Here is a 27,373-nt window from a genome sequence, read left to right as displayed (position 1 = left end):
AGTGTAACAGATGCTCTCCCATATTCTCAGTGGAGACATGGACTACAACTAAGAGATGAGAGGCAGAGCTGTGGCAAAAGGGAAATAGTCTGAGCCTGCAACAAGAAAGGTAGGCAACTCCCTTGGGTCCTGGTCATAGAGACAGTACGAACCAGAAGTTCCACCAGCAGCAGACATGTGGCACGGGAGACGGTGAGGACAGAAGCCAGTACCTAGAGGCCAGCAAGATGAGTGTCACCGGCAGAATGCCTAAGCACCAATAGTAAGGAAAGCTCTGCTTAGGCCAATGAGAATTCAAGGACCTGCAGGCCAACCACCTCATGAGGACACACAGGAGTTCTCCCCTAAACCAGATGGGCAGAAAGGAGAAGGAGGGAAAAATACCACAGAAAGAAACATCGCTTACTTAGAGGTTAACCTTGGATTTCGCTAACTGTTGATCCAAAAAAGATTAAGATAAAAGAAAGTACTTTAAACTGGCAAAGACTGCTGCAAACTTTTTAAAATTGAAGTATAATTTATACACAATAAAACACACCCATTTTAAATCTATGTTTTGGTGACTTTTGACAACGTATAAACTCACGCAACCACAACCACCACAACCAAGATAGAGAATATTTTCCTCACCCTAAATACTCCTTTATGCTCCTTTGCAGTCAATCTCCACCAACCTCAGCACCACACTACCACTAATTTACTTTCTGCCCAATATAGATTAGTTTTGTCAGCCAAGAATTCTGTAAAAATGTAATCACACAAAATGGACTATTTTGTTTCCAGCTTCCTTTTAATTGCTGAAATCTGTATTATGGATATACATAAATCATACAACAATACACACAATTTATTTATGCGTTCACCTGTTGATGGACATTAGGGTTGTTTCTAGTTTTAGACCATTATGAACAAAGATTCTGTGACATCCATATACAAGTCTTTTTGTGGACATCTACTTTCATTCTATTGAATAGATATGTAGGAATGAAATTACTGAGTCATTATGTGTTTTTTTTTTAATATTTTACTTATTTATGCATAAGAATCAGAGAGAGAGGGGCAGAGACATAGGCAGAGGGAGAAGCTGGCTCCTTGCAGGGAGCCCGATGTGGGACTAGATCCCAGGATCATGCCCAGCCGAAGGCAGACGCTCAACCACTGAGCCACCCACCCAGGCGTCCCCATATTGTAAGTATATATTTAACTTTAGAGTTAAATACTCCCAGAGTATTTTTCAAAATGGCTACACAATATTATGAGTAATAGAAGTCCAGTTTCCCCAGCATGTAATGGAGTCTCATTGTAGTTTTAATTTATGCTTCCCTGACAGCAAAGAATGTTAATCTTTTCTTTTCATGTACTTATTATTCATACATCTTCTTTTGTCTATTCAAATATCACGCACATTTTGGGGGAGGTTGTTTGTCTTTTTATTGAGATATAAAATTTCTTTGTATTTGTAATACATGTCCAGGATCCCTGGGTGGCGCAGCGGTTTGGCACCTGCCTTTGGCCCAGGGCGCGATCCCGGAGACCCGGGATCGAGTCCCACATCGGGCTCCCTGCATGGAGCCTGCTTCTCCCTCTGCCTGTGTCTCTGCCTCTCTCTCTCTCTCTCTCTGTCTCTCATGAATAAATAAAATCTTAAAAAAAAAATTTTAAAAAAATTGTAATACATGTCCTCTGTAGACATTTTCTCCCATTCTGTGGCTTGCCCATTTGTTTCTTAGCAGTACATTCTGAAGAGCAGAAACTATTAATTTTGATGAACTGGAATTTATTCTTTTTTTTTTCTCTTGTGTAGTCAATCGTACTTCTATATATTCATGGTCAGCAATTACAAATTAAAATTTAAAAATATCACTTTCTGGTAGCATCCAAAACCACAAAATGTCCAGGAATAAACAACATAATCTTTGCATTATTTTTACTCTAAAAACTACAAAACAGTGCTGAGAGGAGTTTATAAATGCCTAAAAGAGAGTGGGAGATACTATGTTCCTTCCATGGACGATGTCGTCTATCCAAGTTGATTGATAACTTTCAATGGCCGGGAATCACAGAGGACAGCCTGTGTACCGCAGGGCAATCCTCCAAGTATGCTGGGAGAGGATTCCAACACTTTTCCGCCCAGCCTTCCTAGCAGCAGAGCAGTGTTCCAGCTGCTAGCCTTACAGACTTCTAGCCTGGGGCAAGCACAAGCTCTGAAAAGGACTCAATGTGGAGGGAAATTAAAGAAACTCCTGCTTGGGTCTGCACGGTCTCTGGCCCAGGGAGCCAACTATTTTTTCCATCTGGAGTCTCTGGTCTTAGAGATGCCTTCTAATGCATATGGATTTATTTATTTTTGTTGCTTAATGGTATTACACATGTGCTATGAAAAATAATATTGTTCTTAGTAAAGAAAAACTAGTCATTTGCTTTTTTCCCCCTCTCCTTTCTGCTTCTCTCTGCTTAGTCCTCCCACGGATTCTGGTAACAGGGAATACATAACTATAGACTTCAACCAGAAATTTTGTGTGTGGGGTGGGGGTGTCTGTCGGGTGCCTTTGAGCACTAAACACTGGCTACTGGTAACGAAGCTGCCTGAGTGCCTACACTGGGTGTGAGACCCTGGGGACAGGAAGACTTTACATAAGACCTAGAATAAACAGCAGAGCAATTTATATGGCATTTGGTTTACAGAAAGGGAGAGAAAGGTACAACTTGTGATCCACATAAGACACAGAGAGTAGAAAGCACCCTTCTTTCCCTCCCTGCCAGCTCCTAACCCCCAGAGTCACTGATTCTAGACAACATCAGAAAAATGCTTACTTCTGCACCTAATAGTTTGTTGATGGTGTAATTCATAACCAGGAGCTTGCCCCCATGACCATTTTCTACAGTGATGGAGTTCTTGTCTCTCTTCCTTGCAAGTGCCAATAAAAGAAGTGATAGGCCTGGGCTATAGCCCTCTCCGATAAAAAAAAAATATGATACACAGTCAGGGATGCCTGTGCCTGGCACAGTTTCTGGCATATAGCTGATGTTCAACATTTGTGTGGCTCAGGGAATAAATTCCTGTGTCTAACTCTGTGGCCTTGCAGAAGTCTTTAATTCGAATTTTGTACTCTTACAGTGAATAGAATTATTAGGTCAGAATATGTTCTATCAGAGGTTGCTTGGCTGCAGAGGAGAATCTCGGGGCTTGAGATGTATCGCACAGAGTCTTTTTTGTTAGTTCACAGAGAACCTTTTATTGAAGAACAGCGCTGCCTGTCTATACCACAACAGTTTCCTCACTCTATAATCACTACCACCGCCATGTTGTTGGAATGGGAGAGGCAACCAGTCAAATATTTCAGTTGGCTAGAAGTTAACCCCTCAAGTCATGCAGTGTTGTGGAGAACTGGTGTTTGTAAGACAGTGTAGGCAGGACTCAAGTCTGCATGGAGTATGAGCTCCCTAAGAGCCGGGGGGCCCTTGATGCTCCTTTGCCTCTGACACAACCTGGAAGAGAAGAGGCCCTCAGTAGATATTTAGGGAATGAACATCCCTAACTCTCGAGTTATGGATCTTTTCTCAAATCACATGGGGAAGGGGTATGGGGAGCTTGAGGGATGGGGGCAAGGAATTACCCATCAGTTCTTTATTCTTTTTATCCACTCAAACCAGATTAACCAGCCTTCCAGCATCTGGGTAACAGAGCCTTAAGTGAATATATCTCACTAATCCCAGACCAGGCCAAACCTGGAAACATCATTGTCAGTATAATGGAAAAACTCAGATTTTTTTCCCTCCTGAGTAGGGAAAATCCAGTTGTTCCCTACTATGTGTTTCTCTCCCATGAGCCTCCTTTACCACTTACATAGGATGCTTCACTTCTGACACTTCTGGTGACCTCCACGCCAAGAAGCAATTCTTGCACACCAACAATGTATCCAAGATGTCAACTCAATTCTGACACTTCTATGCAGAAAAAGTGTCAGATCCCACATGTTTAGGGCTCAGTCCCAGAAGACTGTCCCTTGCCCTCCCTTCAGACACTAGTCACATGCCTAGGGTATCATCTTAACTTCTGACCAACCAACCGCTGATCTACCTCTTCCTTGGGTTCCACTAATTTGCTAGAGCAGCTCATAGCAGGGGAACGCTTACACATGTTTGCCAGTTTACTATGAAAGGCTGTGACAAAGAATACAGATGAACATCCAGATGCAAGAGACACATACAGCAAGGTATGTGCCCTCTCCAGGTATGACACTTCCCCCACACATACATGTGTTCACCAACCCAGAAGCTCCCTGAGCCCCATACTATTGATTTTATGGAAACTTCCTCACATAGATGTGATCAATTATTAACTCCATTTTCAGCCCCTCTCCTCTCTCTGAAAAAGGGAGGTGGGTGTGGGGCTGAAAATCCCAAGCTTCTAATTACGGCTTGGCCTTTCTGGTGACCAAGAGAGCGGCTGAAAATGCAGGCGGGTTGCTGGAGGGCTCACCTACAGAGCCTGGCACTCAGCCCACTGTCTGCCCCACACTGCACAGGCCATCAAATTCCACAGGCCCTTAGAGATGTTTATTTTTGCGCTCTGTAGACTCTGCTCACTGCTTGAGCCACAGTAGGTCACACAAAGGACAAGGTGTTGACAAGGCTGAGAATGTGGTGTACTCTTTAGTGTAAGACCAAGGACCTGAATTTCATTCTGGAAATGAAAAACTTAGAAACGATTTTACAAAAATTCTTTCAAGATGTGGGTGGTCGTCTGTCTCCATCCTGAGAGAAATAGCTATAACTGACCTGGGTCATTCTACTTCCTTCTAGTTTTGGACCCAAGGAAAGGTTTGGTGAACTTTAACAACAAAGGTCTTAGAAGTTAAGTTCCCAACCAACATTTTCACATGTGAATTCACTCTATATATTTTTAAATATTTCCTAAAAGTAAATATTTCCTTAGCCAAACATGGCAATAGTTATATTTTTTACATGTTATTTGTTGGTTAAGAAAATATATAAAGGGGTGACAGGGTGGCTCAGTTGGTTAAGCATCTGTCTTTGGCTCAGCTCAGGTCATGGTCTCAGTGTCCTGATATCAAGCCCTGTCTTGGGCTCCCTGCTCAGTGGGAAGTCTGCTTCTCCTTCTCCCTCTGCCCCCCATTCACTCTCTCTCTAACAAACAAACAAAAAAATTTTTATAAAAGGAAATATATAAAGATATCAGTTAAAACCATTTTCATGGGCAGCCCAGGTGGCTCAGCAGTTTAGCACCACCTTCAGCCCAGGGCCTGATCCTGGAGACCCGGGATCGAGTCCCATGTTGGGCTCCCTGCATGGAGCCTGCTTCTCCTCTGCCTGTGTCTCTGCCTCTCTCTCTCTTTCTCTTGAATAAATAAATAAAATCTTTAAAAAAACCTTTTTTTTTCATGGTATTTTCAAATGCATTTTTTTTTTAATTTTAGAAATCACTAAGGCACTTAACAAACATTTGAAAAAGCCTAGCAACTGTGTAAGCTATTATTCTGTTCATGGACGGTGCTGCATGTACATGTGGATCTGCATACCCTGTACTAATTCTCTTGTCCCTTTCCAGGTCGGAGACCCTCAGATTAGAAGCCCTTCTCTGTTTATTAAGCATAAGGCTAGTACTTTAGAGAACATAAATTCCTTCTGAATTACTAGATATATTATTTATCCATGGTCCTAGTAGGGGCCAGGAAGTTGGGAAGGCTTCAACAAAGACATTTATAAAGATGTGAGATGGGATGCCTGGATGGCTCATGGTTAAGTGTCTGCCTTCAGCTCAAGGCATGATCCTGGGGTCCTGGGATCGAGTCCCACATCGGGCTCCCTGTGAGGAGCCTGCTTCTCCCTCTGCCTGTGTCTCTGCCCCTCTTTTTCTCTTTCTCTGTCTCTCATGAATAAATAAATAAAATCTTTTTAAAAAAATATGTGAGCTGTGTTCATAAACTCTAACAAAGGTCAGTTGAGTCCCCTGGGGCTCATAATAGTGGAAGATATTACCACCTCTAGGCCTGAAGGACAGAGAGAGAGAGCAATTACTGGAACCTTCTATAAAATTACCATAGGAAGTCTTGGGCAAAGGAAAGCAGCAAGTCCACGAGGATCAGACAGTAAAAGAGCCAAGGACACAAATACACTAGCCTCTCATTCCTGATGCCTCCCAAGTCCTCCCAGTGGCTGGACCCAATGGGGATCCAGTTGATGCAGCTCCTACATGTCACTCTCCTAGGGTAGAAAAGGATGGGCAGTGAACTTAGAGGGACAAATGGCAGCTGGCCCGCACTCCAGTGTGGGCTGTCAGCTTGTGTCATGCACCAGGGCTATGGTTAAAAGATGACGTCAGTCCCTAAGTCATTATGGGCTCACCTTTAAACATCAAGTCACTCAAGGTTACCAACTCAGATCTGGCTTATTTCGAAAACAAAACTCAGTTGTGAAACTGATTGCCTCTTTTGCTTCTCTGACTTTAGTGCTCCCTTAATTTCAGCCAGCAGTCACCTTTAAAGGGACAATGTCAAAATCTTCATCTCCACTGCCAACCTTCCCTCAAACTTCCAACAGCCCAGCCGACAAGGTATCTCAAACTCACCTGTGCAAAAAGCACAGGCTCTTCTCCCCTGGAAACACAACGTGTGTATGTGTGTAATGTTTTCAGCATTTTCCAACTAGGCATACTAGAACACTTTGGGTCCCTTTAACAACTCCCCAGCTCTCATAACAAGTGAGGCCAACTCTTTGTTTGGTTTTTAAAGATTTTATTTATTTATTTGAGAGAGAGAGAGAATGCATGTGCACATGAGAGAGCATAAGCAATAAAGAGGGAGAAGCAGGCCACCCAAAGAGCAGGGAGCCCTGCGCAGGGATTGATCCCAGGACTCAGGGATTATGACCTGAGCCAAAGGCAGATGCTGAACCAACTGAGCCACCCAGGTGCCCCATGGGGGAACTCTTATCACTTCTGCTTGTGTGCCTCTCACATCTGCCTTTCCATTTTTATTTCCCTTTGTCTTGTACCTGGGATGGAGTTGGAGCCTGCCCCAACCTGTCCAGCTTGATCCATCACTTAGAGACTGACCCTATTTAGACTTCTCTGCTACTCACTAATCGCAAACTCTTACTTAGTCTCTCAGGGCCTGGGTTACCTTATCTGCAGGACAGATCTGTGGACAATACCTACAACTGGGCACAAAGACTTCCTTTACATTGATTCATGTGTCAGGAACCCTAGTAGTTGTGACATCCTGGCCTTTCTCCACCTCCTCACGGACTTTTCCCCACAGGAGGAAAGCAGTTATCTGATTTGTGAGTTTGGGAGAAACAGATAACAGGTGCACATATGCTCGGTTCAGCCCTTCTCCTCTTTGGTGTCTGTTTGTTTTCTCTCCTCCTGGGATCTGCCTGTTAGTAGAGAGTGCTCATCCTTCTCAGGTCTCCCATAAATGAAATAGGGCCAGGTACCCTTGCAAGTTGCAGGGATCGTGACTAGGTAAGTGTGTGTGTGTTTTTTACAGACTTACCCAGGGGAAAGTATTGCAATCCTACTTGGCTGGTAGTCATAAGCCTCATTTTCCGATTATTAGTATCATGAACACTGAAGGTGGCATTTTGATCTTCATCAGTTGGATTCCTCTTCCTACTTCTAAATTGCCTTTGAGCTTAGAGAAAGGAGGAATGTTTTTCATTGATCCTTTCAAATCCCAATTCCTGCCTCATGGAGTTACTTGGAAAATAAAATGAAATAATCCATATTACATCATGAAGCATAGGCTCTCCCCACAGCATAAGCATTCAAATAAATGGTAGCTACTATTAGTCTTGTTATTGTAGACTGCCTCTATGGGCATTAAGAGAGGGGTGAGGAACTTAAGATTTCCATATTCTATGATTATTATAATTTTTTATATTGAGATAGCATGGGAGAGTAACAGGTACATCCCGGTAGAACTTTATAAACTGCAAATGAAGACCTATCATCTTTACCTGTCCAGAGACTTCACACTGGAGCATGTATGTGTGTTCTGAGGCTGGGTGTGAAAAATGTTCTGAGAGAGCAGTTCTCTGAGAAGGAGGCTTACAAGAGGCCCTCAGGCCATGATACAGTGGTAAACAGTAACATAAGATGGCCAGAAACAATTTTTTAAAAGAAAAAAGAGGGGTGCCTGGGTGGCTCAGCAGGTTAAGTGTCCAACTCTTGATTTGGGTTCAGGTCATGATCTCAGGGTTGTTGGATCAGCCCCACGTTGGGTTCTGCACTGAGCAGGGAGGCTGCTTCTCTCCCTCTGCACTGCACCTCGCCCTTGCCACTCTCTAAAATAAATAAATAAATAAATAAATAAATAAATAAATAAATAAATAAATAAATCTTTAAAAACATAAAAAGAAACCCACATTCCTCTGACTGAATACCCCTCTCTAAAGGATGGCAGGGGTTCTCTGTCCCCTCTACTACTGCACCTCGGGCATTTTAAACTGCCACAAATACGAACATTGCATCACACTATTAAACACACAGAACAGTGCATTTGGGGTGGCTCAGACCTGTCTGGCTTGGAAACCCAGCTCAGACAACCACTGGCTGAACGACCTTGACACGTGACCTCCCTTTCTGAATCCCAGACTCCTGCTGTGTACATCTGAATTACTAGTTCCTCTCTAATAGGGCTTTAATAAGGAGTAAAGGGCAAGGTACATGTAGAAGCACCTCCCACCTATTAAAATATTCTCATATTAACACAGTACACACTCAAAACATGCTTACCTAAGTTAAACTTATACCAGTTCAAATAGTGACAAGATTACCAAATTATTAGTAAATGAATATCTTCATCATAGCTGAAAGCACCCATATTTCCCTTCCTAAAGCATCCAAAGGGAAAAAAGGCAAGGAGATGTTCAATGACTTCATGTTGCTATGTCAACTTTCTCTTATGATATACAGACAATACGAAAGAGTTCAATAATGGACAGAGAGAGAAAATGCAGAGAGAAAATGACAGAGAAAACATCAAAGAAATACTACAGTTTTTGAACATTTACTTATTTTTTTGTAGATGGTCTTGTTTTTTAAAAAATTTATTTTTTATTGGTGTTCAATTTACCAACATACAGAATAACACCTAGTGCTCATCCCATCAAGTGCCCCCCTCAGTGCTCGTCACCCATTCACCCCCACCCCCCGCCCACCTCCCCTTCCACCACCCCAGAGTTAGGAGTCTTTATGTTCTGTCTCCCTTTCTGATATTTCCCACACATTTCTTCTCCCTTCCCTTCTATTCCCTTTCACTATTATTTATATTCCCCAAATGAATGAGAACATATAATGTTTGTCCTTCTCCGATTGACTTACTTCACTCAGCATAATACCCTCCAGTTCCATCCACGTTGAAGCAAATGGTGGGTATTTGTCGTTTCTAATGGCTGAGGAATATTCCATTGTATACATAAACCACATCTTCTTTATCCATTCATCTTTCGATGGACACCGAGGCTCCTTCCACAGTTTGGCTATTGTGGCCATTGCTGCTATAAACATCGGGGTGCAGGTGTCCCGCGTTTCATTGCATCTGTATCTTTGGGGTAAATCCCCAGCAGTGCAATTGCTGGGTCGTAGGGCAGGTCTATTTTTAACTCTTTGAGGACCCTACACACAGTTTTCCAGAGTGGCTGCACCAGGTCACATTCCCACCAACAGTGTAAGAGGGTTCCCTTTTCTCCGCATCCTCTCCAACATTTGTGGTTTCCTGCCTTGTTAATTTTCCCCATTCTCACTGGTGTGAGGTGGTATCTCATTGTGGTTTTGATGTGTATTTCCCTGATGGCAAGTGATGCAGAGCATTTTCTCATGTGCACGTTGGCCATGTCTATGTCTTCCTCTGTGAGATTTCTCTTCACGTCTTTTTTTTTTAATTTTTTTTTATTTATTTATGATAGTCACAGAGAGAGAGAGAGAGAGAGGCAGAGACACAGGCAGAGGGAGAAGCAGGCTCCATGCACCGGGAGCCTGACGTGGGATTCGATCCCGGGTCTCCAGGATCGCGCTCTGGGCCAAAGGCAGGCGCCAAACCGCTGCGCCACCCAGGGATCCCTCTCTTCACGTCTTTTGCCCATTTCATGATTGGATTGTTTGTTTCTTTGGTGTTGAGTTTAGTAAGTTCTTTATAGATCTTGGAAACTAGCCCTTTATCTGATACGTCATTTGCAAATATCTTCTCCCATTCTGTAGGTTGTCTTTTAGTTTTGTTGACTGTATCTTTTGCTGCGCAGAAGCTTTTTATCTTAAGTCCCAATAATTCACTTTTGCTTTTGTTTCCTTTGCCTTCATGGATGTATCTTGCAAGAAGTTACTGTGGCCAAGTTCAAAAAGGGTGTTGCCTGTGTTCTCCTCTAGGGTTTTGATGGAATCTTGTCTCACATTTAGATCTTTCATCCATTTGGAGTTTATCTTTGTGTCTGGTGTAAGAGAGTGGTCTAGTTTCATTCTTCTGCATGTGGATGTCCAATTTTCCCAGCACCACTTATTGAAGAGACTGTCTTTCTTCCAGTGGATAGTCTTTCCTGCTTTGTCGAATATTAGTTCACCATAAAGTTGAGGGTCCACTTCTGGATTCTCTATTCTGTTCCATTGATCTATGTGTCTGTTTTTGTGCCAGTACCACACTGACTTGATCACAGCTTGTAGTACAACCTGAAATCTGGCACTGTGACGCCCCCAGATATGGTTTTCTTTTTAAAAATTCCCCTGGCTATTCGGGGTCTTTTCTGATTCCACACAAATCTTAAAATAATTTGTTCTAACTCTCTGAAGAAAGTCCATGGTATTTTGATAGAGATTGCATTAAACGTGTAAATTGCTAAATTTTAATTAAAAAAAAAAACATGTAAATTGCCCTGGGTAACATTGACATTTTCACAATATTAATTCTGCCAATCCATGAGCATGGAATATTTTTCCATCTCTTTGTGTCTTCCTCGATTTCTTTCAGAAGTGTTCTATAGTTTTTAGGGTATAGATCCTTTACCTCTTTGGTTAGGTTTATTCCTAGGTATCTTATGCTTTTGGGTGCAATTGTAAATGGGATTGACTCCTTAATTTCTCTTTCTTCAGTCTCATTGTTAGTGTATAGAAATGCCACTGACTTCTGGGCATTGATTTTGTATCCTGCCACGCTACCAAATTGCTGTATGAGTTCTAGCAATCTTGGGGTGGAGGCTTTTGGGTTTTCTATGTATAGTATAATGTCATCGGCGAAGAGGGAGAGTTTGACTTCTTCTTTGCCAATTTGAATGCCTTTAATGTCTTTTTGTTGTCTGACTGCTGAGGCTAGGACTTCCAGTACTATGCTGAATAGCAGTGGTGAGAGTGGACATCCCTGTCTTGTTCCTGATCTTAGGGGAAAGGCTCCCAGTGCTTCCCCATTGAGAATGATATTTGCTGTGGGCTTTTCGTAGATGGCTCTTAAGATGTCGAGGAATGTTCCCTCTATCCCTACACTCTGAAGAGTTTTGATCAGGAATGGATGCTGTATTTTGTCAAATGCTTTCTCTGCATCTAATGAGAGCATCATATGGTTCTTGGTTTTTCTCTTGCTGATATGATGAATCACATTGATTGTTTTACGGGTGTTGAACCAGCCTTGTGTCCTGGGGATAAATCCTACTTGCTCATGGTGAATAATTTTCTTAATGCACTGTTGGATCCGATTGGCTAGTATCTTGTTGAGAATTTTTGCATCCATGTTCATCAGGGATATTGGTCTGTAATTCTCCTTTTTGGTGGGGTCTTTGTCTGGTTTTGGAATTAAGGTGATGCTGGCCTCATAGAACGAATTTGGAAGTACTCCATCTCTTTCTATCTTTCCAAACAGCTTTAGTAGAATAGGTATGGTTTCTTCTTTAAACGTTTGATAGAATTCCCCTGGGAAGCCATCTGGCCCTGGACTTTTGTGTCTTGGGAGGTTTTTGATGACTGCTTCAATTTCCTCCCTGGTTATTGGCCTGTTCCGGTTTTCTATTTCTTCCTGTTCCAGTTTTGGTAGTTTGTGGCTTTCCAGGAATGCGTCCATTTCTTCTAGATTGCCTAATTTATTGGCGTATAGCTGTTCATAATATGTTTTTAAGATCGTTTGTATTTCCTTGGTGTTGGTAGTGATCTCTCCTTTCTCATTCATGATTTTATTAATTTGAGTCTTCTCTCTCTTCTTTTTAATAAGGCTGGCTAATGGTTTATCTATCTTATTAATTCTTTCAAATAACCAACTCCTGGTTCTGTTGATCTGTTTCACAGTTCTTCTGGTCTCAATTTTGAATGGTCCTCAAAAGAAAGCAGGGGTAGCCATCCTTATATCAGATAAATCAGATAAAAATTTACCCCGAAGACTGTAGTGAGAGATGAAGAGGGACACTATATCATACTTAAAGGATCTATCCAACAAGAGGACTTAACAATCCTCAATATATATGCCCCGAATGTGGGAGCTGCCAAATATATCAATCGATTAATAACCAAAGTGAAGAAATACTTAGATAATAATACACTTACACTCAGTGACATCAATCTAGCTCTTTCTATACTCGATAGGTCTTCTAAGCACAACATCTCCAAAGAAACGAGAGCTTTAAATGATACAGTGGACCAGATGGATTTCACAGATATCTACAGAACTTTACATCCAAACTCAACTGAATACACAGTCTTCTCAAGTGCACATGGAACTTTCTCCAGAATACACCATATACTGGGTCACAAATCATGTCTGAGCCGATACCAAAAGATTGGGATCATCCCCAGCATATTCTCAGACCATAATGCCTTGAAATTAGAACTAAATCACAACAAGAAGTTTGGAAGGACCTCAAACACGTGGAGGTGAAGGACCATCCTGCTAAAAGATGAAAGGGTCAACCAGGAAATTAAGGAAGAATTAAAAAGATTCATGGAAACTAATGAGAATGAAGATACAACCGTTCAAAATCTTTGGGATGCAGCAAAAGCAGTCCTAAAGCATCCATTCAAAAACTGGAAAGAACTCAAATACAAAAGCTAACCTTACACATAAAGGAGCTAGAGAAAAAACAGCAAATAGATCCTACACCCAGCAGAAGAAGAGAGTTAATAAAGATTCGAGCAGAACTCAGTTTTTGAACTTTTAGATCAATTTTCACTTTGCAGTATTTTAGTTGGTTCTTTGAAAATGCACACTGAAATTCTTTGCAGGCAATTATCTGTACACCAAATATCTGAATCCACATTGTCTTCCCTTTTGATGACTCTTCCTAAGAGGTAAACGGATAGCACGTCCCAGGCATGGATTACAATAAACCCTTCCTAGTGATGGTCAGGACTATAGCAGCACCAAAACCACGCCAATGCTCAGCTAACTCAGAACACAAAATGTACGTGCCATGAGTACAACTACAGAAAATACATATGCATAAAGACAAAATGAGGAAGGAATGCACAAAAATAGAAAGTAGTTGTGTGAAGAAAGTAAGATTATGAATGTTCTTTTCTGAATTTCTTGGAAGACTCGGTCTTCTTATAAAAAGTAATAAAACCATTTCTACATACTTGTAATTGAGTGTGTACTTGCTGTTTCTTCCATTTTACATCAGTTTATATATGCTTTCTTATATATTTGACATACATGATATTTCCCATTGAATATATTGATCACATTTGCTGTCTTTATTCAACTTGTCAAGATTTTATCCTCCCAGTAATACCTAAGGAGGCTTTGCTTTGGGACCACCCTCTCACACATGAGTTAAAAGTCATCCTTCACTTCCTTTCTTCCCAACAGGCAGAAAACAAGAAATGTACCTGTGCGAAGAGAAGCTTTCTGATCATATTTAAGGTTGTCTAAGGAAAGATTAAATTGACAGAGTTTAGTTTTATTGTTTTTTTTCATATATATATGTATGTATGGTATAATGTGTGTGTATTTGTGTGTATAAAATAAAGACATTTATTCCTGATCTTTTACTATAATTTTCAAGTTTCTTTTCCTCTTACATAGTGTTGCAATATTTGATGGGTAAGTAACAGCATGAAAAAGTCTGCTTAGGACAATTGTACTGGAGAAAATGAGAATGTGACGTCCTTGCTCACAGCATCTTAGGTTCACATGAGAACATCATTCTCTCTTCTTTGACAATCTTTTTGAGGGAACTCTGACAATGACAAAATCATCTTCACTGGGGGAAGGCATTACTTAATGTCTTCAGGATAAGAATACAGGCTTGAATTATATTGGATAATTCCTAGAATCTTGGAATGAGAATAATCTGAACAGAGAAAATAAACTTTTTTATTTTTTTAGATTTGATTTATTTATTCATGAGAGAGAAAGAGAAAGAGAGAGAGAGGGGCAGAGACACAGGCAGAGGAAGAAGCAGGCACCATGCAGAGAGCCCGACGAGGGATTCAATCCTGGGTCTCCAGGATCATGCCTGGGGCTGAAGGCAGCGCTAAACCACTGAGCCACCTGGGCTGCCCAATAAACATTTTTATCTCAACAAAACCATCATCTATAAGACTTAAAAGTATAGCTTTGTGTGTATTTAATTACTCATGTCTTAAACTGAAATTCCTCACTTAGAATTAAGTGTCAAGGGACGCCTGGTGGCTCAGTGGTTGAGAATCTGCCTTCGGCCCAGGGCGTGATCCTGGAGTCCCAGGATCAAGTCCCACATCGGGCTCCCTGCATGGAGCCTGCTTCTCCCTCTGCCTGTCTCTCTGACTCTCTCTGTCTGTCTCTCATAAAGAAATAAATAAAATATTTTTAAAAAATCAAGTGTCAAATAATATAAATTCAATTCATTTTGCTTCTCATTTCTCAAAAACACAACCAGTGAAGAACACAGCAAAAAAGGCTGATTGAATGGCCGAAGTCTACATTTCAAAGGCCAGTGTATTTTTACTGTGTATTCTACATGAATAAGTTATGGGTTTCAGGCCCACCAATGATAAGCTGGAATCATCGGAAGGGAGAGGGAGGTATCACAGACAAATCTGTAACCAAATGTGAGATCATTGCTAAGGGTCTAAGAGCAATAGAGATGACCTAGAAAAAAAAAAAAAAGAGAAAGAAAAATTAAAAAAAAGAAAAGATCCAGTAAATTCAAGAGCTTAGAGTCATTTTTGCTAAATAAACCAGAGCAGAGGCAGAAATCTCTAGCATTTGTGCCCATCAGCTGAAAGGGTCCTCAATGACCTGTTTGGTCCCCAGCGATGTAAGGGGAACTTGCAGGACTGGTGGGCAGCCAGCTCACTACCTGGCACTAGGAGCATCTGGCATTGGATGTAAACGCTCCATATGGTTTCCTTCTATATATGAAAAAAGAAAAAGTCCACAAAGACTGAGAAATAGACATCCCCTCACCTCAGTCAAAGAAGGAGTTTCAGGATTCAAAAAAAACAATCATTATTTTTTTTAAAGATTTTATTTATCTATTTGAGAGAAAGAGAGAGGGAGAGTACAAGTAGGGGGAGTGGCAGAGAGAGAGGCAAACTCCCCACTGAGCAGGGAGCACAACGCAAGGCTCAATCCCAGGACCCGAGCCAAAGGCAGATGCTTAACTGACTGAGCCACCCAGGTGCCCCCCCCAAAAAGAATCATTAAATTTCTCTGAGGAAGAAAATTTTTAAAAAACAGAGTCAAATGCTGTTTGTGATTAGCATATGCAAATTATGTTGTGACTCTGATGTATAATAAATACAAATAAGTCTAAAAACAAAGAAAAAAGGAAATGAATGTTACAGAAACAGAAGCCTCCTCAATCTCTTATTTCTTTTTCTCAGCTTTGCTTCTAATATGGAAATGTGATTCTGAAGAAAAGTTACTTTTGCAATTGGCAGGTCAAAGGTCCTAGGTCAGAAAACAGTAAATACACAGTGTTCCAGAAGAGATGTGTGTGCTTCCTGGTAGCAAATCAATCCCTGCAGGGCAAAAGACACTGAAGGATGAAATTTGGAAGAATGGGATGAATCGCAGACTTTTTCACTCCAGTAGGCAGTGCTTCAGAAAGCTAGTGGGCAGCCACCATGATTCCCTTTCACAGCCAGCTACGATGGAGGCCATAGGCTCTGTGCAATTTGTATAAAGGGTCAGATTCCTCCAAACAAGCATGACCATCATGCACAAGGCAATAAGTCTTCTCTAAGGGAAAGAACATTTGACTGACTAATTGGGTATTTAAAGGAAATGCCCAGAATGGTGTGGCAAAAAAGACAACTCAACATTTTAATTCTATAGATTAATATCATCATAATAGCAACAGCACCTGTTTTGTGAGCACTGATCTATGGGCCAGGCACTGTGCTCAGGGACTCACATACATAGTGGTCTTTCAGAAGAGGATCTGGGTACCTGCTCTTCACTGTCGGTGGAGTTTGGCATTGTGGTACCATGATTTTGTTTAGCAGAATTTCACTTTCCTTTCCAAATTGATACCATGCCTATAGAAGTGCTAATAAGAGCTTGGCAATCAAACACCCTCTCCCTCAAATTAATAGGCTGTGCGAAAGGTTCAGTGAAGTTTGAAAATAATCTAGCTTTAATTAATTTGGTCACTGTAATGCATATAACTTGGGCTAGGAGCAGCAACAAACCAAAGTGACAGTTTCCCACCAGATGCCTTAGAAATCTAGAGATGCTCCTTTTCTGAGCATTATGGATTCCCAAAGGACCACCACCTTTTTGTAAAAGAAATAAGGAGGAAGGATACAGTCAAAGATGCAAAGAGCCCATAGGGAACTAAGATACAGGCTCTACCAAGTGATACCCAGGCCTGGTTGAGATTACTCTGCACAGTATCAGGATTAAGTAGAAGCTTTGATGTGACAAGAGTCAAAATGAAAATGGACATGTCAGAAAAGTGACAAGTGAGTGGCTTTCATCTCTGTCAGCTCTGGATACTGTCCAGCCTCAGGGAAGGAGTCTTTCAGAGGAAAGAAAGAATGTGCTCTTTGCTTATTTAAATAGTCAGCTCTAGAAAATGTGGGCATATTAGTATCAGTGGCATTATCATTGTCAAGAAACCTTTAAAATTACTCTTGGTATTATTTTCCTTTAAATAAGGAAGGCCTACCTCTTTATATAGGCACATTATTTTGATCAAAACAGTACCGCTCAATGTGATCATCAATATCGCTCCTCAGGAAAAAAAAAAAATCACACCTCAAACATGGATCCAAATGACTGATGTTTCCAAAACTCACAGCACTTTCTTGGAGTGAAGAGCCACTGTTGATAATATTAAAAAAAAAAAAAAAACATGCTAAAAGTTTAAAGTACTTTCAAAAAAATGAGGCTCTAAAATATTGTGAATGATGATAGGTTGACCTTAAAAATGCCTAAAGTGGCTGTTTTTAAGATATATATATATTTTTTTTTTTTTTAGTCAATATTGTATTAAAATTTTTAAACATGTGGGGGCACCTGAGTGGTTCGGTGGTTGACCTTCTGCCTTTAGCTCAGCGCATGGTCCTGGAGTCCCAAGATCGAGTTCTGCATCGGGATCCCTGTATGGAGCCTGCATCTCCCTCTGCCTGTGTCTCTGCCTCTCTCTCTCTCTCTCTGTGTCTCTCATGAATAAATAAATAAAATCTTTAAATGAAAAAAAAACTAAATATGTGAACATATAATAAGGTTTGTTATACAGGGCACCTGGGTGGCTCAGTCGGATAAGCATCTGCCTTCAGCTCAAGTCATGATCCCAGAGTCCTGGGATGGAGCCCCGAGAGCCCTGCCCTGCTTCTCCTTCTCCCTCTACCTGCCCCTCCCCCTGCTTGTGCACGCGCAAGCTCTCTCTGTCAAATAAGTAAAATCTTTTTTTTTTTTTTAAGATTTTATTTATTTATTCATGATAGTCACACACAGAGAGAGAGAGAGGCAGACATAGGCAGAGGGAGAAGCAGGCTCCATGCAGGGAGCTCGACATGGGATTCGATCCCGGGGCTCCAGGATCACGCCCTGGGCCAAAGGCAGGCACTAAACCGCTGCACCACCCAGGGATTCCAGTAAAATCTTTTTGAAAAATAATAAGGTTATTTCTGAAATGATGAAAAAAAGGTGTATAAGTTATTGTTGACTGGTTCCTAATGGTATCAGTTCAATGCACTTCTACAATCAAGAGGATCAATATAATTAATAATTACTGGTCATCACCAACTGGAAATAGGAACAAACTACAAAATATAATTCCCCTTGTATCAAACATCAGCATCCATAATGCTACAGTTCTGTTCATTTCAAAATCAAGAAAAAGATAACAATTTCAGAAGGGTCAGAGATAGATAACTACAGTGTCTCAAGACTTCAAGAGTCTTCACAGGAAGAGGAATTAAAAAGTAGGGCTCTTCTTCAGCAGGCAAAAAAATAGATCAAATGTTGAAGGGCTCAAGGATTACAAAATCATGATGAATCTGGATTTGCAACAAACTTAGAACCTGCTGGCAATTCCTAAAGCCTAGAAGAGATTGTGGTGGCTTATACATGAAACAATGTTCTCTCTCAAACTCTCCTACAATCCTCCACAGCGGCGTATCCACAATTAAATTCTGACACAATCAATCCAGAGTTAGCATCAAACCCCACAAGTTAAAGGCCATAGTCTGCAGACTGCCCCCACTCTAGCTAGCCACCCTCTCAAGTTTTGGATCACCTATACTCCTGACCGTCCACTTAGGAACTGGGGTTCCCATGACCCCCTCCTCAGATTTGATAATTTGCTATCAAAACTCAGGAAAACACTTTATGATTACCGGTTTATTATAAAGGATACAGATGAACAGCTAGATGGAAAGGTATATAGGGGAAGGTCCAGAAGGGTCCTGAGTTGGGAGCTTCTGCCTATGGCCTTGGGGTGATCCACCCTCCTGGCAGGTCCATGCATGTAGATGTATTCAACAACCCGGAAACTCTCTGAATCTTACTGTTCAAGAGTTGTCATAGTGCTTAATCTCCAATTCCACTTATTTCCCCTTCCAGGAGATCAGTGAGGGTTGGAAAACCCAAATCACATGGTGTTTCCAGTAATCAGATCCATCCTGAGGCTATCAGGGGCCCCACCCTAAGCTACCTCATTAGCACAAACTCAAGTAAGCTCAAAAGCAGTTCCATTTAAGTGACAAAAGACATTCTCCTAACACTCAGGAAATTCCAAGAGTTTAGGAGTGCTGTGCCAGGAGCCAAGAACAAAGACCAAATAGATTTTTTAATCATACCAGAAATATGTTAAAGTCTCATCTGAAACATTCAGGTAAAATAAATGTGAAATCCTATTGTGACTGGCCAGATGACTATCTTCAGAATTTACACACAAAAAACCTCATTCCACAGTTCTTGGGCTCTTCATCAGGCTCTAAAAATACAAAAAAGCTGAGAGAGTGGAAATTTAAAAAAAGATTTTTTTTCTTTTAAGGCAATTTTTTTAGAGATGGAGAATGCCCCCATCCTGCCTCAAGCTTAGAAAAGTAGGTATCAGTGAAACCACTGGAGATCCTACTTGGGACTCTACATTTGAAAACATAGTCAAGGGCAGCCCGGATGGCTCAGCGGTTTAGCGCCGCCTCCAGCCCAGGGCCTGATCTTGGAGACCCGGGATCAAGTCCCACATCAGGCTTCCTGTGTGGAGCCTGCTTCTCCCTCTGTCTCTCTCACTCATGAATAAATAAAATCTTTAAAAAAAAAAAAAGAAAAAGAAAACATAGTCATGGGGATCTGATTCCAGGCGCAGTGAATCAGAAGAATGGCTGATACATGGCTTTGACCTTGCCACAAAGTAGAGTGACTCTTCCCCCTCTCTCACAATGACTCAAGAGGCCAGGCCCAGACATTGCTGAGGGAAGAGCTGTCTAGAGCCATTAGAGTCCTGACCAAGGGGGCTTCTTGCCAGGGTTGGGGGTGGTGCTTCTCTAACATCAAAAGTCCAAAACTGCTGGAGAACCAGGAGTCAAGACAGTTTGCAACCAGCCAGAGGAGAAGTACCATATGCCTCCCAGGGTTGAGCAAAAAAACAAAACAAAAATAAAACAACAACAACAAAAAACTCACCCAAAACAAAAAAACAAGAGCCACAAACAAACAAACACCATCCACTAGATAAAGAGCTGACAAGTGTAAGATTGTGCCCTATTCTCCTCATCCCCTCTCCTACTTGAGCCAGGCCCTAGAAGAAAAAAAAAATTGTAGCAAGCTAGTAAGGAAGGAACATTAGGCTGGCCAAAACGAAAGAATCATGCCTCCTTCTCCCACTTCAAACAGCCAATTTTTTAGTGGCCCTGCCTGGGGGAGAGGTTGAGGATTGGCATTAAATTAAATTCTATGTTCTTGTTATTTGCATGGGTTAGCTATTCTAATTTCTGAATCGAGACCGTTTTTGTGACTTGAGGTGACGAGGGACCACCTATTATCCAACATTGAACAGAAAGCCATGGTACCTGTCTAGGTCTTTATTCGGATATGGCAGAGAGCTCTTCTCCACTGAACAAGTTCTAAAGGAAAATAGGAGATGAAAAATAAAATTGCAGGGCAGCCCGGGTGGCACAGTGGTTTAGCGCCTGCCTTCGGCCCAGGGTGTGATCCTGGAGACCCGGGATCAAGTCCCACATTGGGCTCCCTGCATGGAGCCTGCTTCTCCCTCTGCCTGTGTCTCTGCCTCTTCTCTTTCTCTCTCTGTGTCTCTATGAATAAATAAATAAATAAGTAAAAATTCAAAAAAATAAAAATAAAATTGCAGCTTTATTACATCCTATAACTAGTGCTCATTCAAAATACCATCTATACAAAATGAGGGTATATTGATAGGACCCACAAAAAAGTTTTGGAACTCAGCTCCAGAGGCAATACCAACTTAAGTATAAATAGATTCAAGGGGTTCCTGGGTGGCTCAGTCAGCTAAGAGTCTGCCTTCAGCTCAGGTCATGATCCCAGGGTCCAGGGATCCAGCCCCACATCAGGCTTCCTGCCCAGCAGGGAGCCTGCTTCTCTCTCTGTCCTTCCCCCTGCTCTCTATCAAATAAATAATATCAAAATAGGTCGCCAAGAGAAAAAGGGAGTATTTGGAAGATGCTGTCATACTTTGTGCTAACATAATAACCATGTCTTCCCATTAGCTTCTTTTATTTCTGTGTGATACCTACAAGCAAACAAAAGATCAATTTCAATGTTTTAAAACTGTGCATATCTTAATTGGCCATAACTGTTATGCACCAAGACAGAATAATCTATCATGATCATTATTTCACTGACAACACTCTATATAGATGATGATGATAAATGAACATAGACTATCCACTAAAGATTATCGATCTTCCCTTGAAGTTATTCTTCAGCTCATGGAGCCTGAGATGAGAACAGTTTAGGAACAAGCACAAGGACACTCTGTTCAGGCCTAAAAGAGCTTGAAAAAATTAACTACAAACAATTTATGTAGGTAACTCTGTACTACCTGGTCATAGATGAGTATCCATAAAATGTATAAAAAGAATATCTTACATTGGTTATATAGCACTATGGAGCTTATAATTCAAAACATTACTGTATTTCAGTCTCCAACAATCTAGTGAGAAAAGCAGGGAAGGGTAATGGTCAGCTCTTGCTTCTCTTTCTGCCCAGCATCCATGGCCCTTCCTTGGGCATCCTATCCCTTTTCAGTCCACATGGCTTGGGAACCTACATGCTCCTGGAGAGGCCAGACCACTTAGAGACACCAATTTATCCAGAGACTTGGGAGTCAAGCTAGACCAGTAAGAGTCAGCCATGGGACATTTGCTGAAATGGGAAATGTGTGCTTTTCAACTGGGAAAGAGTGCTTTCTTTATATGGGGGGTGGGGTGGAGTGGGGGGGTGTTTCCAAGCCAGAATGGATATATATAGTTTGCCAATAGCTGTTTTTAACTCTACTTGGAGAGACCCTCACCTAAAAAGCAAATGATCAACAGTGGGCACCTGGGTGGCTCAGTTGGTTAAGCATCTGTATTTAGCTCAGGTCATGATTCCAGAGTCCTAGGATCGAGCCCCACATCCGGCTCCCTGCTCCTTGGGAAGCTTGCTTCTCTCCCTCTCTTTCTGCCCTCTCCTCCCCACGCTCATGCATGTGCACTCTCTATCTCAAATAAATAAATAAAATCTTAAAAAAGAAAAAAAGATGACAGTAGAGGTATGCCTGGGTGGCTCAGTGGGATAAGTATCTGACTCTTGATCTCAGCATGGAGCCCACTTAAAGATAATTAAAAATAAGAATTAAAAAACAAAAATATGAGAGTAGAGGGGTGCCTGGGTGGCTCAGCAGTTCAGTGCTTGCCTTCAGTCCAGGGCGTGATCCCGGAGTCCCAGGATCGAGTCCCATATCAGGCTCCCTGCACGGAGCCTGCTTCTCCCTCTGCCTGTGTCTCTGCCTCTCTCTCTCTCTCTCATGAATAAATTTAAAAATCTTAAAAAAAAATGAGAGTAGAAATGTTAAATTTAATAGAAAAATTGGAAAGGAAATTTTTGTCTGCCCAGAAAGCAGACAAAAACACAAAGATACAGAATATTAGAGAGGAGACCTAAGAAAATTATCGGATTAACTCAGAAGATCCAACATACAGATAACAGGTGTCCCAGAAACAGAGAAAATATATGATGAAAAACACTACAAAAACATCCCCCATGGGGCAGCCCAGGTGGCTCAGCGGTTTAGCGCCACCTTCAGCCCAGGGCCTGATCCTGGAGACCCGGGATTGAGTTCCATGTCTGGCTCCTTGCATGGGGCCTGCTTCTCCCTCTGCCTGTGTCTCTGCCTCTCTCTCTCTGAGTCTCTCATGAATAAATAAATAAAATCTTTAAAAAATAATGTGACAAGAAAAAAACAAAGCAAATAAAAAATATAACAAGAAACAAGTATTACTTTTATGACCAGTAAAAATAAAGACAGTAACATTTACTAGTTCAACTGATTGAGATTAATTACATTTGTAATTAATTACAAATGATTTCTCATTTACATACGGTGGGCTAAAGTATAATTACTGACAAGGAAAGTTGTTCCAAATATATAGAAATGTAAATGCACTAAGTTACAAACTATGCATGATCTACCCCATTTTTATCAAACATAAATAAAATATTTATAAAACATCTGGAATATTACATGTTAAAAGGTCAGGATACAAAAAGGGAAGACAATGAATTAGCAACGCAAAGTCGGGTAGTAGGCAGCACCATTTATCAAATCATATCACTCCCCTGCTTAAAATGTTCTAATCGCTTCTGCCTTGCCCTGAAAATACAGCCTAACCTCCTCATAACCCATAAGGCCCTTTGATGTGATCCTTTTCAAACCTTCAAATGTTACCTTCTACTATTCCTCCTTTCATGAAATCATGAAGGAGTAGGGTCCTATGCCTTCTTTCTGTTCTCTGAACTTGCCAAATTCATTTCTGCCTCATGACACTTGCTCCTTTACGCCTTGAAAGCCCCCTTGTTCTGCATGGTCACATAGATGGCTCCTTCTTGTCATTCAGATGTCAGGTCAAATGCCTCTTTCTAAGACAGCTCTTCCTCACCATCATAATTTACAATGTCTCTTATCCCCACAACCCCTAGTAACTTTCTACTAATTAGACTTTTTCATTCCCTTATAGCTACCTCTATTTGAAGTCTCATTCATTAATTGTTTCTGATTTGTCGTCACTACAAAACTGTAAGCTCCCAGAGGGAGGGAATCTTGCCTTTCTTATTTGAATACTGCTGGAGTCCCAATACCTAGAATAAGTCTAACATATAGCAAGCCCCCAACAAATATTTATTGAAAATGAGAGATTAATGGCCTCATACATAGAAAACAGTTTGATTTAAAAAAAAAAAAAAAAAAAAAAAAAAAAAGAAAACAGTTTGATCCTTACCATGTTGCTTTTCATTTCAGTTACATAGGTTGGCTACTCACAAATTCATAACTGCTTAGGAGCCCTGCCTGAGAGGAGTGAAGGGAATATACAGCTCACACAAGTACCATCCGATGCTGGAATTCAAGCAGGAGGGGCATCCACAGAAATATTCCTGGTACAACAGAATTGGAGCCTGCATGTGTTCACCAGCTGACGGGCAATGCTCCTGAGAATTCAACATCTTGCCCAAGGGGTTGCAGGATTTCAGAGCCAGGCACTGGAGGGCTATCAAAAATGTGTCAAGTGCGTTGAGCCCTTGGGATTGCAGAAGCAAATAAATATCACTCATCTTGGCTATGCATTTGCCAGGCATCGATAAAGTCAATACCCATTCCATAAAGAGCATACATTTAAGTTTCCAGCTACCAAATCACATGGGTTGCCACAGACTGAGACCAACAGATGCTTATAAATATTAATTTGGCAGGGGATCAGGAATTCCCCAACTTCATATCCATTAGACCTCCATCTGTCCAAAGAAGCCAGCAATTGGCTCTCTCTTACCTCTTCAGCAAAAAATTTTAAAAATGAGAAGCAACAGTGCCCAGCAAAACTTATAGAAAACGTGTGTTCTCCCCTTAACCAAAATTAGATCTGAGGCCAGGGTCAGGGGGGTCCCGTTAGGTAATAAGTATCTTGCAGAACAGACTAGCACTTAGTTCATTTCTCTCTGATGAATGTTCTCAGAAGCAGCCCCACATCATTCAAAACAATAAATTTTAAAAAGGATAAGGCGACCCTCTCTTTGAATAACAAATCTTATTAAATTATAAATACATCAAAACGGAGACACCTGGGTGGCTCAGTGGTTGGGTATCTACCTTTGGCTCAGGGTGTGATCCCGCAGTCCTAGGATGGAGTCCCACATCAGGCTCCCTGCATGCTCCCTCTGCCTGTGTCTCTGCCTCTCCCTCTCTCTGTCTCTCATGAATAAATAAAATAAAATAAAATTTATAAATAAATAAATATGACTTATTTCTTGTGACTTCTACCTTTTTTTTCATTACTTTCTTTTTATGTTAAATATGTCCTACTGAAGTGGTAGGTCCTGGATTAGCCATATTACATAAACATGGTCTTGTTTTTATCTGAGAAAGATTTTAAAATAAGGTGGTGACTTAACTTTGGTAAGAAGAAAACTGACAGGGCAGCTTGGGTGGCTCAGCGGTTTAGCGCCACCTTCAGCCCAGGGCCTGATCCTGGAGACCCAGGATTGAGTTCCATGTCTGGCTCCTTGCATGGGGCCTGCTTCTCCCTCTGCCTGTGTCTCTGCCTCTCTCTCATGAATAAATTTTAAAAAGAAGAAGAAGAAAACTGACAAATAGTTAATGCAATGCCCTTTAATCCACAGTTGCTATCCCATCTAGAATTTTAAAAGTTCCCTGTAAAAACCCTATTAACCTAAGAAGGGCCTCTCCCAATGGCTGGCTGCCTTCTCCATGCACATATACACAATGGTGAACAGACAAACATGAAGCTGGCTTGCACCCTGTGGGGAAAGAGAGGAGGGAAAGTCCAGTGAGTGCTGGACCACATGGATTTTTCTAGATGTGTCTAAAGAAAGAAGAGACAAAAAAAAAAAAAAGAAAGAAAGAAGAAAGAAGAGACATAAGTGGGTGAGTCATAGGCAGTGACCTGAGGAAGACCATGGGGCCAGCAGGGTAGGGGGCAGGTGTGCTCTGTCTAACCTGAGAAGCTGAGCCCACACTCCGATTGTGGGCAGGCAGAGTGCTTTGCAGGGGGGTCCGCAGTCGTCCCCAGATGATTTGGGCCACCAAGGCCTGTGCCAGGTGGGGCCACAGTGCCAGAAACCAATGGCGAGCATGGAGGAAGACGAGCCGCCTAGTTGGGACACGGGAAGTGAGGGAGGAAGGTGATAGAAAGCCATACCCAGAGTCACTGACTGCTTCTCTTTGAGAAGTCTGTGAGACATCTGGGTACAAGAAAGAAATGTTGAGAGAAAAGGAAGAGTGGTACCTTGTCCAGATGGAACATGATGAAGACGTGCAGCTGCTCCTGTGCCTCCCGGTACACAATCTGCCCTCAGCTTCAACTCCGTCTATCTCTAAGAGGCCCCAGACTAGGTTGTCAGATCTTAGCCAGTCTTTCTCCTGTCGACCTGAAACCAGCACCGGGTGCTGACAGTTCAAATTTGAACCGTTCAACAGTCGCTTTGACTTTGCTTCAACATCTTGGCCCTCAAACTAGGCAGCCAGCACCATCAGGTCAAAACAAAACCACCATGAGAAGGTTCCCACAAAAGGTCACTGATAATTGATTAAAACACCCAGTCACAGGTACAGAGTCTCAACGGAAGCTGTGTTTCTTTATCACCTGCCCCACCCCCACCCTGTTCCCTCTCGCTCCCTCAAAAACAAGCCAAAAAGCCACCGTTTTGCTGCCTGCACATAATTTAAAAAAAAGAAAGGAATAATTATTGTAAACTGGACAACTCTCATTTGCATAAATGTAGTAATGTGCTCCATGAAAGGATTACTTTTGACTCTTTCTGAACTGGTACATGTGTAATCCTTACTGCTTTGGAAGCACACAGGCTCTTGTGATGAAGGAGCCTTGAAACTCTTTGGAAAATTACAGAATATATAATTCACAGAATAAGAAGAAAGTAACTTTCCCTTTCAATTGTCATCAACTAAGAGGACCAGCCAAAACCTTGCTGAATAAACAGACACCAAAAGGAGATTTCTTTGTGCTAAAAATCCAAATGGTGAAGGAAGGTGGCCTAGGGCCACATGCTGAGACCTGGTTATAATAGTTTCCTTCACCTCATCCACTACCAAGAGAGCCTGGTGCTGTTCCACTCTGCAGAGGAAGGAGTGGCAGCCAGGCCTGGAGCACTGGAGCGTCCGTGGACGGCCTTGACAGGAAGAGTGGCAACATGGTAATGTTGGGGCAGCACTGAGTCCCAAATCAGCAAATATGAGAGCCCACATTAAGGCTGCACAGCCAGAGGCAAACAAGTTACTGCCAACACCTGAATTTACACAGCATGACTCTGAATTTCAGGCATCTTTAATTACACATAACATATATCCTTAATGCAGAAAAAGGAGAGAATAAAGCAAAAGGACGATAGTAAAAATCATCTACGTCCTGCCATCCAATAGGCACTGCTTTTATTTGGAGTCAGTCCTTGGAGAAATTTTTTCTATATTATGTATATGTATGTAAGTATGTCTTTTTAAAAACAAAACTGACACTTCACATCTATTACAATGACTATTATAAAAAACAAAACAGAACAAAACAAAATCAGAAAATAACAAGTGTTAGCAAGGACACGGAGAAAATGGAACCCTTAGTGCATTGCTGGTGGGAATGTAAAATGGTGCCGCCTCCATTGGAAATGATATGACAGTTTTTCAAAATATTAAAAAAAAATTATCATACAATTGACCAATTCCACTGCTAGATATAAAC

General features: G+C 41.5%; 1 protein-coding gene across 11 annotated transcripts in view; it reads right to left on the bottom strand.

Moving 5' to 3' along the window:
• The window catches only part of SLC16A12 (solute carrier family 16 member 12), a 79,666-nt gene that overhangs the window by 33,416 nt on the left and 18,877 nt on the right, over positions 1-27,373 (bottom strand). Inside the window, exon 1 of one of the 11 annotated variants that reach the window (XM_072806167.1) lies at positions 25,910-26,082. The exons of the other annotated variants lie outside the window; for them this stretch is intronic. The gene's annotated coding sequence lies outside the window, so the exon portion shown is untranslated. Of the gene's footprint in view, positions 1-25,909; positions 26,083-27,373 lie in introns of those variants that run through there. 11 annotated transcript variants of the gene reach the window in all.

The sequence above is a fragment of the Canis lupus genome, chromosome 29, assembly GCF_048164855.1.
Source record: "Canis lupus baileyi chromosome 29, mCanLup2.hap1, whole genome shotgun sequence".
Taxonomy (NCBI): domain Eukaryota; kingdom Metazoa; phylum Chordata; class Mammalia; order Carnivora; family Canidae; genus Canis; species Canis lupus.
This window is presented reverse-complemented; position numbering and strand designations above follow the sequence as displayed.